The sequence below is a fragment of the Neofelis nebulosa genome, chromosome 1 (assembly GCF_028018385.1).
Source record: "Neofelis nebulosa isolate mNeoNeb1 chromosome 1, mNeoNeb1.pri, whole genome shotgun sequence".
Lineage (NCBI taxonomy): Eukaryota > Metazoa > Chordata > Mammalia > Carnivora > Felidae > Neofelis > Neofelis nebulosa.
Window position 1 is genome coordinate 143930173 of NC_080782.1, and position 19493 is coordinate 143949665.

General features: G+C 38.9%; 1 long non-coding RNA gene across 1 annotated transcript in view; it reads right to left on the reverse strand.

Annotated features, from left to right (window-relative positions):
* Positions 1 to 8939: 8939 nt before the first annotated feature.
* The window catches only part of LOC131516870 (uncharacterized), a 37370-nt gene continuing 26816 nt past the window's right edge, over positions 8940 to 19493 (reverse strand). Inside the window, exon 3 of the long non-coding RNA XR_009264280.1 lies at positions 8940 to 9374. This is a non-coding gene — a long non-coding RNA (uncharacterized LOC131516870). The remainder of the gene's footprint in view (positions 9375 to 19493) is intronic.

Sequence of the window (19493 nt, forward strand, 5' to 3'; positions counted from 1 at the left end):
GTGCTTAACTGACTGAGACACCCAGGCGCCCCATAACTGCGTAAATTTTAAAGCAGCAACACAAATTTGGATATTTTCCTGATGAGGGTGTGAATTGGCTAATCTGTGGAACCTTTTATTTATGTCTACATTATACAAACCTATGATTCTTTCATTAGAAATTGTCTCCGTAATTACTAAAACATAAAAGCTGCATCATGATTAAAACATGAAATATAGAGGATGTTTATCAGAAAATTATCCAGGTCTCTTTGAACTTATAATTCCACAAGAATAGATTTCTTCTGAGATTACCTCCTGGGGAAAGCGTGACTGTCTAATCATAATAAAAGTCTGCCTTCCTGTGTTTACAAAATTGACTGATGCGGTTTTCAGAAAATCAGACAATTCATAAGCTGTGAAAAGACAAAAACAAATGGTAAGTTTGTAATGTGTCCTAAGCTATTTTAACTTCACTATTTTTTTTAAAGACCACGGTCTGAATTTGAAGTAGTTATACACATTCTTTTTTTTCTTTTCTTTCTTTCTTTTTTTTTTTTACAATGCTTTGTGTTAATCTAACATGAGTAAACTCGATGAGAGAAAAGACAATAATAACATTTTTTAATGAATGAACCATTTGGTGAAAGTATTTAAACATTAAAAACCCTGAGTCCCGGCTAGTTAGTTAGCTGTGTCTCTGAGAAATTGTTTCAGATAATTGAAGTCTCATGGGATTACAAGACTGGAAAATCTTGGAGATTATTCTAAAATGCTTATTTATTCAAATAAGAAAACTGAAAGGAGAAATTAGGATTTATTTACCCCGGTGGTAAAAATGGACCAAACTGTTACTAGAAGCTGGTGTTTACAAACTCAGTTTAGGGTTCTCCTTTCTTTGTAGAGAATATGATATAATAGTCCTTCAAATGAAGAAAAAAAAAATTCTGCCATTTCTCATGGTTCACAGGAGATACTAAATAGCCAATCTATAGAGCAAATGCTTTTTAAAAAAGTATTTATTTATAAGGTGATGATATAGAGTTTTGACTTTTCATTGTGTTTGAGGGCATCTGGTTTTACTAAATAAGGAAAGTGACTGGCTTTTCATGGTCCATATATTCTATGTACATTCTCTTCTCTGTGCAGCGGTGATAACAAAGATAATCAGGTCGAATTATCATGTTTCCAGAAACTCTTTGGTGGGTACCTGGTTGCCGGAGCTACCTCCTCAAAGCCAGCAAGTTTAACCTATGAACTTGTAATAAAGGAAAACGTTCATGGTGATGCTCACTCAACAGAAAAATTGAAAGAGAGACTAGATTATCTAAATGGGGATAAAAGACGTTGGTCCTCGTTGCTCTGCGGATGTGTCTGAGGCAAGCGCGTTTCAGAGCCAGCCAGTTTGACGCAAGTCTCTCTGGGACTAGCTGTATATGAGTTGGACCTGAACAAAACTGGAAATATAAATGTAACTACCTCTGAAAAATACCTTTTCTTTAGGCATGGGTCTGGAAACCACTGTCTGGCAAACACCAGGCTGTTCTAAGCAGTACGGTTGAGTTGACAATGATGGTCCAAGGTAAAATAATGAAATGGAAATTGTCTTCTTAGAAAAGCAATCAAAGTGAAGTTAAGCACCCTCAAGATGAACAGGTCACTCTTTGCAGATGGAGGACTTGACTGGACTCTTTGGACTAAAGCAGTCACACAACTTAACTGATAGTCCAGGCCTAATTATGATTTAAGATTGTTTAGGATGTGCCTCTTAAAAAAAAAAAAAAAATCCTGTACCCGTTCTTGCCCTTGAAAACTTCATCCCAGAGGGCCTTAATCCCCCTCTATTGGATTAGGGTTTTCTCAGCTTTCCTAGCACTAAATTCATGTGAATATTGACTAGGTCTCAAAGTCTTGGTTGTTCCCTTATGAGTTCAAAATATGATTTGTGTCTAATGTTCTATCATTGCATTCTGAGCATTGCGTTGATACATTAAAAAAATTTTTTTTGAATGTTTATTCATTTTTGAGAGACAGAGAGGGACAGAGCATGAGCGGGGAAGGGGCAGAAAGAGAGGGAGACACAGAATCCGAAGCATGCTCCAGGCTCTGAGCTGTCAGCACAGAGCCTGACGCGGGGCTGGAACTCATGAACTGAGAGATCCTGACCTGAGCCGAAGTCGGACGCTCAACCGACTGAGCCATCCAGGCGCCCCGATACATTTTTTTAATGTATCACCCACACCTTTATCCATGTGTGTCTTTAATTATTGAATAATTAGGTAATTAATGTCTTGAATGTTGAATTCTCAGTGAGTTATTATGAAAGTGTCTAGGATGCTTAAGTGGTATTTGGAGAAAATTGGTTGGGATTTTGGAATAGGCTGGGAATGCGTTATTTTTCACATTTAAAATAATAGAACAAAGGCTACCCTGTTATTAAACAGCATGATATTCTACCCGTTTAAAAACTCAATCTCAGTGATTATTGAACACATATAAATTAAAGTAAAAAATAGATATATTTTAATCCATCAGATTGGCAATTATTTAAAGATTTTGATGATAATTCAGTTTTGGTATATTTATGGTGAAACAGGGATTCTTATATTTCACAGAAGAAGCCAAGATATATGTGTAGTATATACTTTACAGCATTATTTTTGACAGCAAAAATCTAGAATATACTAAATGTCCATTAGTTGGGAAGTGCTTAAAAATTATAAATGTACATTTCAGCTGTTAAATGAGGTAAATTTCACATGTTTTGATAATGGAAATATGGGGTCCTTTTGGTAAAAATAAACCAGTATTTATATTTCACAAGTATTATATTTCACAAATGTACAATTTGTGAAATATGGGTACCTTTGAGGAAACGTACAGAGGTGACTGGATGTGGAAATAGAAAAATATATTTGCATTTCGTATCAAAGCCTTTTGTATGTATTTTCCTACCATTTACATGCAATATACATTTTAATGTCAGCAGGATTTTTGCCAGTGATGGGATTAAGATTTTTGTTTGTTTATTTATCTCTATATAATGTTCTTTCACAGCAGAATAAAACTATGAAGATTAAAGTAAAAGAGCCACCTCAAGTATTTTTTAATGAATAGATATTCTTACAAACATTTCCCCCTAAACTGTGCTCTAGGGTGATTCTTCCAGATATTTTAAATATCACAATTGTAAATTAAGCCATCTAGCAAACAACCTGAGCTTGAAGTGATGTTAAATTTGAAATAGAATTTTTTTTCTGCCATCTCTCTTGGAAATAACATGTATTTATGCATATCCAATCATCCTTCCCCAATCCCTGAACCATTACACCATTTCCAGTCGCTTCCGTGGAACTAGAAACACGAGTAGGTTCACCTTAAACCTCTAATCTCATCATCCCCCCTTGCTTTGACCTTGGTCAGGGAGACCTGGGTGGAGATAACCCTTTTAATTCTCTCCTTGTCTTTTCCAGTATTAGAGAAAAGAAACAAAAATCTTTTCCTTGAACGGGCATGCGGGTGTCCTCTTTCTTTGAGGTGGCTACTTCAAAAGATTCCGTGAAGCACATGTGTAAATGCTTCGGAAGCTTCCCCATTGCCCTGTTTCCCAGCATGTGAGCTCTAACTCCATGTTCCTGCACCTTTTCTGTCCAATGTGCTTTCCTAGTGGGATGGAGAGGAGTCAGCATGTAAACCCCAGCTAGCCAAACCACGCTTAGCTCAGTCTCATTCTCCCCTTTTGTTTGCTGCCTTTTTCCACTGATGAGGTCAAAGCATGTGGGTTGTGTAAAGAGGTAGTTAGCCAATTAACTGACTTCTGCTAAAGTGTAGGAAGGGGACAGGGTCCCTGATTTTGTTGGGTCCAATAGCAGGACATTAGGAAGAGCTCCATCCCAGTTCATTGCCCACTAAATCCTCTCTAAATATGTGAAATAGACCCCAGAAGCTAGCTATCGTTACAAACTTTAGCCTCTGATGCTAGGAATCTGCCAGTTTATTGTAAATCTTGTTTGAAGATTTCCTGAGGGTATTACTAAGCTAATATTTATTCTGTGCCTAAAAGAGGGGAAATGGTAAGACATAAGGCTGAAGAGATCAACCAGAATAAGGTCCTGAAAAAGTATTTTATTCCCCCCAAAATGAGTTTGGATTTTGTCCTTTCAGTAATGAGAAACCTCTGAAAATTTTATCTGGGGTAATGATAACTAGCTTTGTCATTTAGAATGCACATTGGCTGCTATAGAATGGTTGGAGAGAGGCTGGCTCCTTTGGTGGAGTGGACTCACACCTGAATGAGTTTGTTTCTAAACTCAATAGGTAAGTCCAGAAGCATTGAAGGTTGTCAGATATGCCTTGAAATCAACTGGGGAAGTACCAAGTTCGAGACCAACATACCATCTTTAAATAGATATACAAGATAGGTAATTTTTCCTCCCCTTGTGATATGTCTGCCATATGTTTGGCTAAATGGCTGGTTAGCTTGCATTCAGCGGTTATATTGTAGTTTTCTGAAACTGTCTATTGCCAAGTCAATGAGAAGTTTACACAGGAAAGGAACACACAGGAACTCAGACCTATAGAGGAACCCAGCAAGTGCATCTGACACGTCTCTAGTTGATTCTGGGGCAACCCTTCATGAAATTAAAATAGTTGGTGGAATTGCCTATACTATCCAAGTAATTTTACCTTCTTTATTTTTGCAGAACATGTTAATTATGCAAAAGTTAACATTAGTATAATACAGCACCGTCATGATCTAGACAGAGATAAAGAACCTTGATAGAGAGGAAGAAAGGTCAAAGTTTACATCAAGTTTTAGGGGAGGGAAAGTAATGGCATTTGATCAATGATAGAGTTTGAAGGAGATGCAAATAATATCCAAGACATCAGGGTGGGAAACCAGAAAAATGCTGTGGTCATTTCTTTTACTAGAGACAACATTAGGAAATGTAAATTTGGGGAGATTATTATTTCAATTTTAGTTTAGTTTAGATTTGAACAGTTAGTAGGATACACCAGTGTGTAGCTCTGGGTAAAGAGCTAAGTCGGAAGGGGGAGTTTGGAAGTCATGAACCTATATATGATCAGAGTTTCTCAGCCTCAGCGCTACTGACATTCTGTACAAGGTAATTCTTTGTTGTGGGGAATTGCCCTGGGTGCCGTAGGGTGGTCAGTAGCATCACTGGCCTTTTCCCTCTGGATGCCTAGTGCGGCCACCAGTCACGGCAACCATGGCATTGTCATTTGTGCCTGGAGGGCCGAATTGCCCCTGATTGAGGACGAATGGCATAAAAGATACAACAAGACAGAGTTAGGTGGAAAATTCATTGGGAGAGAATTACATCGACATTTTTTTGGACAGGCAAAAGAAGAACCATCTTCAAAGTGCACTGAGGGGGTCTGCTCTACATAAAGGAGGGAAACCAGAGGAACATGAAATCTTAGAATCCTGAGGAGATAGTAATTCAAGAAAGGAGTGGTAAATTCTCTCAAAAGCTATAAACATAAAATAAGGTGAACACATTAGTTTTCTCTTGCTGCTGTAATAAATGACTACAAACCTGGCGACTTAAAACAGCAGAAAGGTGTTTTCTTATAGTTCTAAAGATCAGAAGTCCGGCAAAGTTCTCAGTAAGCTAGTCAGCAGGAGTATGTTCCTTCCTGAAGTTTCTAGGGGAGAACCTGTCTCTTTGCGCTTTCAAGCTTTGGAAAGAGTTTGATATTGCTCCCCAAGCTCAGCAATATCATACCTCTGTGACCCTTCATCCTTTATCAAATCTTGTACCTCTGTTTCTGACTGCAGCTGGGGATGTTTTTTTTTTTTCATTTTAAGGATTCCTGTTGATTAGAATGAGCTCATCTGGATAATCCAGGCTATTCTCCATTTTACCATGTTTAACTTAATTACATGTGCAAAGTCTCCTTTGACATGTGCTATAGTAGAGTCTCAGGTTCCAGGATCAGGACGTGGACATTTTGGTAGGGGGATTACTTTAACTCTCTCAGTGGATCTATGGAAGACCTTTAGGTCAAACAACAAGAGAATCATGTTTGGCTTTGTTGAGGGCATTTCAGAAGAATGGTAGAAGAAGAAGGCGGATTGCAGTGGGTTGGAGTATGGAGCAACTGAGGCAGAAAAACCAGATTGTTGATTTTACCTGTCTTGTTCTAGGACAGTTTTAAAGGGAATTATGTTGCTTTTTGCCATTATTTGTAAAGTTTCCTGTGCTCTGTCTTCCAAGTAACTTTTATGTTAGTGGCTATTTCTTACAATCTTGATTTTACTAAGAAGTTTTAAACTACTGACTAACTTCTATTCAGATTTCTTTTTAAAACTATTAATGTCTTCAGCCAGGTCACGATCTCGCAGTCCGTGAGTTCGAGCCCCGCATCAGGCTCTGGGCTGATGGCTCGGAGCCTGGAGCCTGTTTCCGATTCTGTGTCTCCCACTCTCTCTGCCCCTCCCCCGTTCATGCTCTGTCTCTCTCTGTCCCAAAAATAAATAAAAAACGTTGAAAAAAAAAATAAAATAAAACTATTAATGTGATCAGTTACATTAATAGCCTTTCTAATGACAAACTATCCTTCTATTACTAATACAAACCCAATCTGGTGTAAGTATCTTTTAAATATAATGCTGGATTCCATATACTTATGTTTTATTTAGAGATTTCCTATCGATGTTCATGAGAAAAGTAAACTTTAGCATTATGTTCTTTGGCATTTCAAGTTTTATATAAAGGACAAAATAAGCTCAAAAAACAGAAAAAACAAAAATGATGCATTCTTCTTGTGTTTTTTGGAAGTTTAAATAAGATTAGCTTTTAGAATGTCTGATAGAATTCACCTTGAAAATTGCATGTGCCTAATGCAATAGGCACTAGATTCAATAGATATTCAATAGATTTTGTCTACTGATTCACTGTATTCATTTATTCTAGGTTAAATTGCAGAAATGGTTCAGTATTGGGAAATTGTATCTTTATAAATAGTTATTTTCAACCAGATTTTTCAAAATGTTTATTTATTTTTGAGAGTGAGAGACAGAGTGCAAGTTGGGGAGGGGCAGAGTGCAAGGGAGACACAGAATCCCAAGCAGGTTCCAGGCTCTGAGCTGTCAGCACAGAGCCCGACGTGGGGCTCGAACTCACAAGCTGTGACATCATGACCTGAGCCCACGTTGGATGCTTAACCGACTGAGCTGTCCAGGCGCCCCTCAACCAGATTTTCAAATTAATTGGTATGAAATTGATGAGGGTATTAACCTTAGTAACTTTTGTGTCTTTTGCTGAATTATGTAAGCATGCTCACCTTTGAATTCTTCCCTTTGTTTAATTGTACCTCCTTTCTTTTTTTTATTTTATTTATCAGTTTTATCACATTATTTTGTATTTTATAGCTTTTTCTAAAGAATCAGTTTCTGTTTTCCTCATCTATTTTCATATATTCTTTTTACTTTAGTCCATTTTTGCCCTTATCTTTATTTTTCTCATAGTCCCTTTTTCTTTTTTAAAGAATTTTTAAAATTTTAATTCTTTTTGAATTACTTCAAATCTACTCTTTGCTCCCTGTTCTAAGCCAGTATTTTGTTCAAAATATCTATCAGACTATAAATATCCCCCAAAGAAAAGCTTTATCTGCATCTTACAAGTTTTTACCTATACTATTTTATTTTGTCTCAAAACATGTTCAATTTTCATTAAAATTTGTTTGTTTGTTTATTTATTTATTTACACATACATGTGTGACCATGGCTGTTTAGAAGTATGCTTCTGGGGCGCCTGGGTGACTCAGTCAGTTAATTGTCCTACTTTGGCTCAGGTCATGATCTCAAGGTCCGTGAGTTTGGGGGCGTGTTGGATTCTGTGAGGACAGCTCAGAGCCTGGAGCCTGTTTCAGATTCTGTGTCTCCCTCTCTCTCTGCCCCTCCCCCGCTCATGCCCTGTCTCTCTGTCTCTGCAAAATGAATAAACCTTAAAAAAAATTTAGAAGTATGCTTCCAAATCTTCAAATGGATTTTTGTTTTTGTTTTTGTTTTTTTTGTTACTGTTACTGTTTTGTTTTCTTTTTGTTACTGATTTCCAACTTAACAGATTCAGAAAGCATAGTCTAGTATCTAAATTTTTCATATTTATATGGGCTCCCCCCTTTTTAAGTCATTTGCTTTGTAGAAGCAAAATGAATGGTAGGCTTGGATCATTATTGGAACATCTTTGAAATTAAAGTTTTGTTGTTGTTGTTGTTGGTTTGCTTTTGTTTTTTATAAGTGAGGTTAACCGGAAAGATGTAAAATGCTAATGGCCAGAGAGAGTAGAGTATGAGAGGGGAAAATGAGTAGTGTGCATTCCCTGGGGGCTGGGAGGTGACTACTCTCCCAAATATTGCTGAGCAGTGTGTCTTAGAAATAAGTAGCCTTTATTGTCACAAGAGAGAATGAGCAAGGGTGTGTGTGTAGAAAGCTTTGTTAACTGAATGGTTGAAAAGTTACAGAATGCATCTGCACTGCCTGTGAAAAACACAGCAAAATTATTCTGTAATGGCGGGGATTGGTAGGAAGTTTGACAAAATTGAGAAATATATAAAATACTCAGACATAGTCAGGAGCGCAAACTAGGGAAACATTAGAAGGGCTGATGGACAATGTTAAGTAGCTAGCATAGTTCTTCATTAATTGATATCTATGTTAGTTTGAAGTAGCTCATGAGTAACTTTCCATAGACATTCACCCAAAATGCTTATTAAATATGGGGCATAACCTTCTTTCAAATCCTATTGAAACTGAAAGATATTCCATCACTTCCAGTTACAGGGTCTTTGGGGGCATATCCTTAACGCCCCACTCTGTGCTTATGTGAAGGAGGAAAACTTATTTTTCCTCTACCCTTTTTGGTATAACTGACCTAACATGAGGTTGCTCCTTGGTGAGTTCCAGTGAGAGACTACACCAGGTTGAGTTGTTCACAAAGTCACATTTATTTGCAGCAAATAAGGAGATCACAGGGAATAACCTCCAAAGCCATGACTCCCCAAGCAAGGGTGGATGGGTTCCTTTTATTTAGGGTTAGCATGACTATTTCAGAAGGAGATCCTTGTCTTCGTATATAGAGGCAGGCATAAAGTCCTGTATGCGCCTTATGGAAACATGCCTACACACACATAGTATGTTATGTAAATGAGCCTTGTGCTCCTCCTTGGGTGGAGATTCTAGTATTATAATGAGGTAAAGGTAGCTGTCCATCATTCTAAAGGTTACTCCATGGTTCTTCTGCACAGGCATGAGGTGGGCTTTTGCTCAAACTGATTTGGGCAGTCTCAGCCGGCCGGAGGTCTTGTAGAGCAGCCGTTATTGCTAGAGGGGAGGTTTTGCTTTCCATTTGCCTGAGGTAAGAGAGAAGCTGAAAAGAAGAGATTAAGGAAAAATAGGGGACAAAGATCAGTGAGTACACGCAGGTGGATAGTGAAGGTCAGGTCTTGGTGTCTAGCTCATGACCTAGGTTTTTGGCTGAGACCTCTCTGTAATGAAAAGCAGATTAACAGGAGAAAAAACAGAAGTTTAATATGTATAATTCCTGTATACTTGGGAGATACCCAGGAAGACTCTCAGAAATGGTCTGAGCCACCAACTTAAAAAACATCTATAGTTAAAAAAGAAAAGATGTTGGGGGGCGAGGGAGGCAGGGAAGAAGGCCACTTATAGAAGATTATCAGAAAACTGCAGGAAACAAAGGTAAGGTTGTTATGCCAATTTTAGTCCAAATGTATCCCTGATGAGTTTCTAGAGATTTGGAGGCATCCTTCTCTGCCTGGTACAGAGAGGGAGACTCCCTTACAAATAGAGATTTTCCTTATCAATGTCAGTGTCTCTAAGGCAAGTAACTTTTTTTTTTTTTAATGTTTGTTTATTTTTGAGAGAGAGAGAGCAGGCAAGCAAGTGGGGGAGGGGCAGAGAAAGAAGGACAGAGGATCAGAAGTGGGCTCATTGCTGATGGCAGGAAGCCTGGTGCCAGGCTTGAACCCATGAACCATGAGATAATGACCTGAGCTGAAGACGGGTCCTTAACTGACTGAGCCACCCAGGCACCCCTGGAAAAGTAACTCCTACTGAGTTTTCAGAGCTTCACCTGTGTCTGGTGTTTCTTAAAAATAACCAGCTTAAAATAATCAATATGCTAAAGAGGTATGTGGAGGGGTGGTACATTTTCCTCTCTTCACTTGGCACCATAAACATGTCACATCCTTTCTTCAAAGAGAATTCCATTCTGGAAATTGTTGAGCAGACCTTAGCTAATAGGCTATAGTTGCATTATATTCAGAAATGTTTAAGGCATTTCATTTCCAAGATTGAATTTAGGATTAAAATTTTTCATTTAGCCTGCATGTTACACAGGTCTCATTTTTGAAACTAAATGCTGACTGTTCCTAATTTAAAATCAGGGTTAGTCTCAGAGCTGTCCCAAATGGCAAATTCAGTTTGTGTTCACGTAACTGTTTACAGCTATAACTGCTTCAATTTGTGAATTTTTAAATTCTTTCTTTTTGCCTTTTTCCTGGCATGCTCTCTTGTTGGCTCACTTGCTCTCTGTCTCTCCTTCTCTCTGTATATTTATACTGATTAAACAGTATCCACTTATAAGCATATGTTACAACATCAATGATTTCCAACTAGAGGGCTGATATCTTGGATTCTATAAGTATTTCTGAATAACCGCACTGTAGGGGAGGAAATTCTTTTCTTTCTTATCTTCTAGCTTCTTTGACTGATCTAACAATTAAATTGGCATTAGACACATTAACAGGAGTAACACAATTTAACTTCATTTGTATGGGAATCCCAAAGATACAAGACTCAAAGACAGGAAGTTGAGGTGTATATGCCATCTTGAGCTAAGAAGGTGCTCAGGGTTTGGGACTTCAGAGTGAAGGAAGACAGTTCACCAGAAAATGGAAAGAGCAAATGTTTGGCAAACACATGTTTGCCATGCATGCAGATAAGTGTTTCTGATACAAAAATTTATCTCTGGTAACAGCTGTCTTCCCGGTACGGGACCCTATCCCAATTCTTTTAGGCAGGTAAGGGGGAGGTAGAAAGCTCTCCTTTCTTGAGTCTGTTAGACTGACTTCAGCTCAGTTAATGCACATACAAAAGTGGCACATTTTGGGGCAGCCTGCCCTAAACCCCATCAAAAATATACAACGTATTTGATTACACTAGGTCTCAAATTGTTTGTCTGTTTTGTCCATATTGACAATTTTCTTCTGTTGCACTCACGATAGGTGGTTAAGAACCCATGCTATAAATTGTTGGTGGTGTCCGTAAGCTCATCTGGAAATAAAGTGATCAGTGGTCTAGGACTGAGGTTTTCCTAGAACTGAGGGGTTCCCAGGATGTGGGATTTTCAGCTTTAAAATAGGAATGATCCCAGGAAAACTGGGACAATGCATCACCCTACTATGAGAGTCTAACTTGATCCATAGTTTGGGTTATCTCTGTTTCTACCCAGAATTCAGTGTCTCACAGTTTGTTATTAATTTTTTACTTGTTTATAGTAATAAATGTGATAGTTCCCTCTCATGTATTCTATCTTAAAGTTTGACCTCAAAACTCTTTCAAAATAGGCATTTTATATGAGGTACATACAAAAAACTTGAAGAATCATGCTTGGACAAGTAATGCTTGCTCTGGAAAACTCTATTTGCCCTTAATGTGCATTTGTAAAGAACAGTAACTCACAAAGTCTGGAAATAATTTAAGGTTGCAGACCACAAAACCTCATGCATTAGTTCTGAAATCAAATGTCAGGATACTTCACTGGGTTGGCCTGATCCAAAAGAAAAGTGAATAAATACATGGTTTGAGAGAATGGGTGAGGGGTGGGGTGTTTATCTAAGTAACGCAAGTAGAGATCAAAAGTGAGACTTTTCCTCCTGCAAGTTTTTTTTCACACAATTATGTTCATTTGCTAGCTTTGGACTTTAATAATACACTAAACTAAAATAGAGCACAGGTGTTTGTGGAGATAAGTATTTTAGTGCAAGGTGTTGAGGACTTAGCTCTAATGCATTAACATGGTCTGAATTTCTTTGTCTGATATCCCATATATGATAGGGCAGGAGGGCCGAGCATACAAACCTGAAAGACTAAAAAGGAGCAAATGAGAAAAAGAGACATTTTTCATAAAGGGAATGTTGGCCAAATTCCTTAACCCTGAAAGTAAATTTTGACATAGTCAAAGGCTGAGGAAAGAGGGCATATTTGCAGATAAAAAGTCAGTGATTTTGGTCTAAGGAGAATGGAATTGAACAGTTGTGCACAGTAACAGCACCTCCGTTATACAACAGGTATTTCTGGACCCGGTAGCGTAGACAGGAAAAGCTTTGCAAACATAGGTAAACACGTATGCCCCTCAGAGCTAGCATACCTTGTTAGAAATAAAGCCAGCAATGATACCTTGGAACATCTTTCTTTCCTCCCACGGTCATTAAAGCAAAGAGTTTAATTACGTCCTTGGAAAGAATGTGGGGATGGTAACACCATGTTTTTGTGAGAGAACAATCTGTGTAGATGTGGTGTAAAGAGTTCCCGAGGGGGATGCATGACTTTTGAGGAGAATGTCTCAAACACAATTACCCTCCTTTGATAGAGGAGAAGGCAGGAATGTGAGGCCAATGACGGCGTATGTGCAAAGACAGTGAAATCAGAGAGGAAGGGTATTGATAATGACAGGCACCTGTGACAGGGTCTTGGGAACCCATCGAAGGGCCGATTGAGGTTCAAGAGTAGGCAGGCACGCAGAGTGATGGTCAGAGCCCTTTGTAAAGGACACAGTTGAAACCTGCGTCAGCAGGTGACTTCTCTAATTTCACCTGTTTTCCCAGAGGTGGTGAAAGAATGGGGAGAATTAGTGTCAGCTGCCCCTGCTTTCCTGTCCCCACCCCCTCTCCCACCTTTTCACCCTTTCCAGCGGAGCTGGAGCAAGGCCACTGAAATAGCTAGACGGGCTCATGTTTTGTGATATACCTTCCCTGGCTGGTGGATCCGTCAGCAAAAGGCAGTTGGCTTTATGCTGGATGGTAAGTGTTATTCATTCTTTGAATTATGGTTGCGGACCTAGTAGATTCTTTCCCTTAATGCACATTTATGGAGCACCTCATAAGTGCCTGGTATTGTGCAGGATGGATTTATGCAAACACTGAAGACAGTAGGAGTTCAGATTACCCTTAATTCTATTTTCTCTGTTTGGAATTAACCGGCAGCTTGTAAATCTCATAATAAAGGCATTGAAAACTGAACAGTGCTCTTCTCCCCTTGCCCGCTCCCCATCCCTTGTGATTTACACATTTGTGCAAGTAACAGTTTGAAGAATAGTGTTTGGGGTTTTATGCTAATTTCTAGTAAGCATCAAATTAAGAAATGATAAGGGAAGGGCACTGTGTGTGGAGGGGGGAGGCCCTCCATTATTTAAAACTGGCTAATTCTATCCCTAATGTTGGAGCCCTCAGAATATTGAGGTTATTTTACCTAAAATCAGAGGTACCTCTGAAACTTTCTTAAAAGCCCAATTTTTCTTCCTTTTTTGTATTGATTTGTTCATAGCACTGCCAAATGAATTGATTTATCCCATCTTCTGTCAATGCAGCCCAGCTGTAATATTGAACATGGGCCACTTCAGGTAATCTATCAAGAGATGGCTTAACAGTGCCCAAGTTCCTTTAAACTCCTCGTTGACTGTGTTTTCTTCTGAAAAGCCACCACTTTGCAGGCTGACCCTTATACCTGGTGTGTCAAGATTCAGTAACTTACTGAATACACAGTGATTTCAGTTTTCCACCAGAGGCAGCCTGATAATCAGAGAACTATCTTACACAGTGGGACCTATAAATTAGCTTGGTGGCCCATCAATCCATGCTCTGTCAAAAAGAAAAAAAAGAAGAAAGAACTGTTAGCAAAATTATACCCTTCCCCATTTGTACTCAACAAATAATCAGTACACTGAATCTGTGTTAGGATGTGAAATAAATATAGCCTTCTATTAAAATCCTTAGCATGTAGAAGGAAAAGAGAGCCCTCATCTGGGTTGAACGCATTTTATTGAACAATGAAGGTCTAACTCCCAATTTCATCTTCCCTGTCGTGAACACTACCTATTTTTATATATAACAGGTATTCTTGTAGAAAATGTTTTTTCTTTTTCTTGTACATTATAAGAACAAGGTGATCTAACAGATTTGAGGCTTCATGTCACTTCCCAGAGACTCTGAAGTACAGATTCATTTGCAGAAAGTTTATGAGGGAATGTCCCTGTGGGGGTAGAAAACTGGATTATGCAGAGCAAGAAGTTGAGCTAGCAGGAAGTAATACCAAAACCTCAGCGTACCCCGGGAGGGGTTTGATGCTTGGGTTGCCCATCTGAGGTGTCCACATTTGGGGTCTGGCCCTTGTACCCTTGCTCAGTCATTGTATGCTGGATGCTTAGGATGACCTTTGCCAAGGTGACTCTCTTCATGTCCCAGGGAGAGCTTGGGCATTGAAGGAAGCTTAGCAGAGAGCATTCCCAACAGCTTAGGGAACAAACCTGTAAATCCTAAAGCAATTTTCTCACTCAGCACATCCAAGCGTTCACACCATCACCTCTACATCAGCTGTTAACAGTCCAGTGTAAGCATGCAGACAGGTCCAGGAATTAAAAAACAGAAACAAAAACAAACTAAGAAACAAAAACAGTTCAGGAAAAATCCAAGCAGTTAATTGTTGTCTTTCTTGCCAAAATAAATGTTGGTTGAACTCCTTGGACATGAAGGCCTCAGTGTTAGATTCTTGATGATATCAGTTCTTGAGGCATACTTTGTGATGAGGGTGGCTTGACCCCTGCCCCCATAGGTATATCACCAGTTTTGACTAGTGGTTTAACTAACTTGCTGAGAGATTTTCAATAGCGACTTAGGAGCCTAAAGGGCCTATTAAGGTTCAGAGAATGGGCAGCCACAGATGCCATGCCTGGGATTTTGTTGTTTTTCAAAGAATATTCCGGAAAGAACCAGGCGGATGGCTATAGGCCACAAAGGCTGGTTGTATGGTTAGGAAGTAGAGAGCCGGTCAGTGCTTTTGCGCTGTCATAAACTGGCGATAATAAGTCAAGAAATCCAGCTTGTGACTATAAGAACAGGCTGTAGGAGTTAGAATAGTTGACATAAATTAGTTGAATCATAAGCAAGTGGTGCTTTAGAAGAAAAGGTCTATCACGGGAATCACAAATCTGCTCAAGGGAAAGACCTAGAGAATAAGGAGTTTGGAATGCTGTTGGGGCGATATGTTAATCTAAGGTTGGTCTTCGCCACCTCAGCATTGTTGGTGTTCTGGGCTGGATGATTCTTTGTCTGGGGGCTGTCCTGAGCATTGTGGGATGTTTACCAACACCCCAAGACTCTACCCACTCGACGCCAGTAGGAACGTCTCCTTCAAATCATAACAGTCAAAAATGTCTAAGGACCCATGCCAAATTGCCCCGTCCTCACATTCTGTGCTGAGAACAGCCAGGCACGTTAGTGCTTGTGCTGTTATGGTGAGCCTAGAGAGGAATTTTACTTGCATTCTAAAAACAAACTTTTCAAAAAGATCGTGTTTTTTTCATGTTGCTGTTGTTCACTGGTGTCCCCCGTTCCTCTCATGAATGTGTTCCTCGCTTTATATTTATCATTTTCTAAGTCAAGATAGCTGTGTGTGCCATGGAAACAGTGTAATTGGAAAAGATGGAAATGGGGTGTAGAAAGAATGAAAAGTGTAATGGAAGGACTAGTTGGCTGTTGAGTGTAATCCTCAGGAGATTTTAAAAGTATTTCAGAGGTGGTTTATCACTGAAAATCTCTAAAGCTGTATTTTCAAAGGTGTCTGTGATAATCAAGTCTTTCTAGGACTATATTGATAACAACCCCATCGTTTTATTCTTCATCTGAATTTTTAATAGAAGTTTTGAACGTGATACATATATTTGGAGTCCTTTCACATTTTCCAAATATGTGAATTAAAGAAAATGCAATTCAGTGTTATGTGATTCTAAGCAGCTATAGATCATGTTGTGTGAGACACTCATACGACATAATGTTAGGTTATATAAGGGACATTTCAGGTGATACGATCACTTTTTTTTTTTTCTTCTCAGGGACAGTTTCATCATACTGTTTACGTTTATAGCGCTATATGAGCTTTATTAAATAGGAACATTCCATTTCCTTTCACACACTTAGAAAATAAACACTGAGCCAGATTTATCTGTTACCACAGCTGTGTGTTTGTAAATGTCACAGCAAGACATGTTGTATTAGACTGGTATCTGTTACCATTCATGAAAGTCCATTGCATTTGTATAGTTAGAAATCTAAGGGAAATTCACAATTAAATTCTCCTAGTACAAAGGCACCGTGGTGACTCAGCCAGTTAAGCATCTGACTGCAGCTCAGGTCATGATCTCGCACTCCATGAGTTCAAACCCCATATCAGGCTCTGTGCTGACAGCTCAGAGCTTCAGATTCTGTGTCTCCCTCACTCTCTGCCCCTCACCCACTCACACTCTGTCTCTCTCAAAAATGAATAAATGTTAAAAAAAAATTAAATAAATAAATAATTTCTTCTAGTATCAAAGCTGTAATAAAGAGAATTGATACTTTGCCTAGTTATGAAAGGTTGCTTTTAAATTCCTGAACTTTGTTGGTCTTGTGTCTGTGTTTGAAACTCCAGGTCGACTTTATTAAAGACTTTTTCTGTTAGCCAATGGAGATATTAGGTGTCTGTGGAGTATGGATTGTATTCAGTTCTTTGCATATCTCCTCTGTCACCTATGAAATGACCACCATTTCTCTCAGTTGAAGACAGCGTTGCTGCACATTTGCAAGTTACTCTATCACCAGAGAGAGGAACAAGGAGGTAGTGCTTTGAGAACTGAACATTAAAATGTTCACCAACATAAGTTGTTTTCTTCGTGCGTGCTGAATCATACCTTTGATTTAGTTCCAGGGTTCGACTCTATATTTCCTTCCAACTGAATACCTTCAATCCCATATCTGATTGGTTAAGTCATTATCAATTTTTTAAATTTAAGTTTATTAATTTACTGTTTCTAAGAGATAGAGCACAAATGGCAGGGGTGGGAGGGGCAGAGAGAGAGGGAAACATAGAATATGAAGCAGTCCAGAGCCTGACCCGGGCCTGGAACTCACGAACTGCGAGATCATGACCTGAGCTGAAGTTGGGGGCATAACCAACTGAGCCACTTAGGCACCCAAGTCAGTATCAATTTAAATGCTGTCCTCAGAGATCATCAGCAAGTTGTAATTCTCCTTTGCTGTGTCTGGTAGGCTGAAACTCCTATGAACAAGATTGTGCCTTCCCTTTTGCTAATGGCTTCTATCCTCAGCTCCTGATAGTCCAGGATTGACTACCCACCCATTCCATGTCATTGTCTTTCTTATGGATGTAAAAGACCTCAAGGGTGGTTCTCTCAGGAGTTGATACTTTTGTATGGAGAAAAATCTCCATGGGTGTTTTGAGTTTGTGCATGTCTTATGAGTGGAGACACTGCCTGCCTTTGTTCTCTAATATCTTTTTAGATATGTTTATGTAAGGTGCAGTTGTAGAAGATAGTTTCTAACTCCAGAGCAAAGGGTCATTTGTTTTCTATTGACTATAATAAAAATAATATCTTCCTCTGGGGCAAAGATTATACAGGTAACTGTCCATTATAAAAAGTATGCATTCTAGGAGTGCCTGGGTAGCTCAGTTAGTTGAGTGTCTGACTCCTGATTTTAGCTCAGGTCATGATCACATGGTCTTGAGATCAAGCCCCACATCAGGTTCATGCTGAGCATGAAGCCTGTTTGGGATTCTCTCTCTCCTCTCTCTCTGCCCTTCCTCCACTCATGCTCTTTTCTCTCTCTCTCTCTCTCTCTCTCTCTCTCTCTCTCTCCTTCCCCCCCCTTAAAATAAATAAAATTTTTTAAAAAAGTATGAATTTATAAGGTCAGGGATCTTCTCCTGTGATGTACCCTGTGGAGGAGGAAAAATAATAATCCTCCAACCCTTCTAGGTCCTTGGCTGAGACCCTCCCTGTTATTAAAAGCAAATTACAGGAGAAATGCAACAGTTTAATAACATGTATACCTCTTGTATACATGGGAAATACCCAGGAAAACCAAGTAATTCCCTGAAATAGTCCAAGCCACCACCATAAATACCATCTCCAGCTATAGACAAAGTGTTGGGGGATGAAGGGAAGGCCACTTAAGGGACATTACCAGGAAAATCACAGTACAGGGTAAAGTTGCTAGGCAGATTTAAGTCATTGCCTTCTCCACTGATGAGAGTCCCTAGAGATTAAGAGGCATCCTTCCTGGTACAGAGAGGGAGACACCCTTACCAGTGGGAATTTCCCTTAAAAATGTCAGTCTCTTACAAAAGGGTAACTTATACTCAGTTTTGAGAGTTGCACCTATGTCTGCTGTCTCTCAAAAATAACCAAGTTAAATAACATAAGGTATAGAGATGCTGAATCACTAATTGCACACCTGAAACTAATATTGTTTGTCAACTATACTCAAAAGAAGTCGACAGTAATAAGTGCTGAAGAGGCTTATTTTGGTGTAGTATCACATTCCCCCTTTAACCCCAGTGCTTTTGAAGGTGTTCCTTTTTTTTTTTTTTCATTCTGTTGGAAATAGGGCTTGAGGAACTAGTGCAAAGGCTGATTCTCTGGCTACTACTATTTCAGTGACGAGTAAACCATCTTGTGCCTCTGACCCAGGAATCTTGTGTTTCCTTTCAGTGTCCATGAAATTAGGGCAACATTACTTGTTAGCTTGCAAGTTGGGTAATGTCTCCTAGACCTTTCAGTTTATGGCGTTCTGATCCCTGGAAAATGTTTCTCCAAACTTCCTCAGCTGTCACTGGGCCTGTGATTCCTTCTGAAACACTGCCCTCTTCTCTGTCCTAGATTCTTTAGGTCTTCTCTTAAAGATTGTCTTTTTCTTGATGAGTCTGGCTAAAAGTTTTTAAATTTTGTTTATCTTTTCAGAGAACCAGCTCTTATTCTCATTGATATTTACTACCTTTTTAAATCTTTATTTCATTCATTTCTGCTCTGATCTTATCTTCTTCCTACTAATTTTATGCTTTGTTTCTTCATCTTTTTCTAGTTTCCTTAGTTGTGGGATTAGATTGTTTGAGGTTTTTCTTGATTCTTGAGTGAGGCCTGTGTAGAACTGCTTTTGTGGCATCCCAAAGATTGTGATCTGATGTTATTTCCCCTTTCATTTGTCTGAAGGTATTGTATGACTTTTCTCTTTCATTTCTGTGTTAACACATTTGTTGTTTTAGTAGCATGTTGCTTAGACTACATGTATTTCTATTTTGTCCAGTTTGCTTTTTGTAATTAATACTAGTTTCATATCATAGGAAAGATGCTTGATACAATTTCAGTCTTCTTAGAGTTATTGAGAATTGTTTTGTGGCCCAACATGTGATCTAT